Below are 538 nucleotides of genomic sequence, written 5' to 3' on the forward strand. Positions count from 1 at the left end.
ATATATATACTTATGTGTGTGTCGGTGTGGGTTTTATATATAAATATACCTATAGACAATCAAATTTTAACTGGAGAAGCACTCAATACACAAAGTGTATGACATTTATTTTCACTCAGAATATGTTGACATTGACCACAACGTTTTGCTGATAACATGTGTGTGTGTATGTATGTATACGTGTGTGTGTGTGTATGTATACGTGTGTGTGTGTGTGTGTCTGAAGAGGGGTGTAGGTGGCTGGGTGGCGGAGCTACACAACATCATCACGTCACTGGAATTCGTCCACCCCAGTTCTGAGTTCAATTCTTTCCAGGGTCCAACTCACATTTGCAATTGTTAACAGCCAAAGGAATAAGTACCAGTAATATACTGTGGGTCATTCAATCATTTATTACCTTCCCCCTTCACCCCTACTTACCTCATACACAGTAACTGGTCTTTAACTAAATAATAAAAAAAAATAAAAGGAATTACAATCACCATTGTTCCTAATTTTATTTTTTTGTTCTTGTGTGTGTGTGTGTGTGTGTATGTG

Source organism: Octopus bimaculoides, chromosome 11, assembly GCF_001194135.2.
Source record: "Octopus bimaculoides isolate UCB-OBI-ISO-001 chromosome 11, ASM119413v2, whole genome shotgun sequence".
In the NCBI taxonomy this organism is placed as follows: domain Eukaryota; kingdom Metazoa; phylum Mollusca; class Cephalopoda; order Octopoda; family Octopodidae; genus Octopus; species Octopus bimaculoides.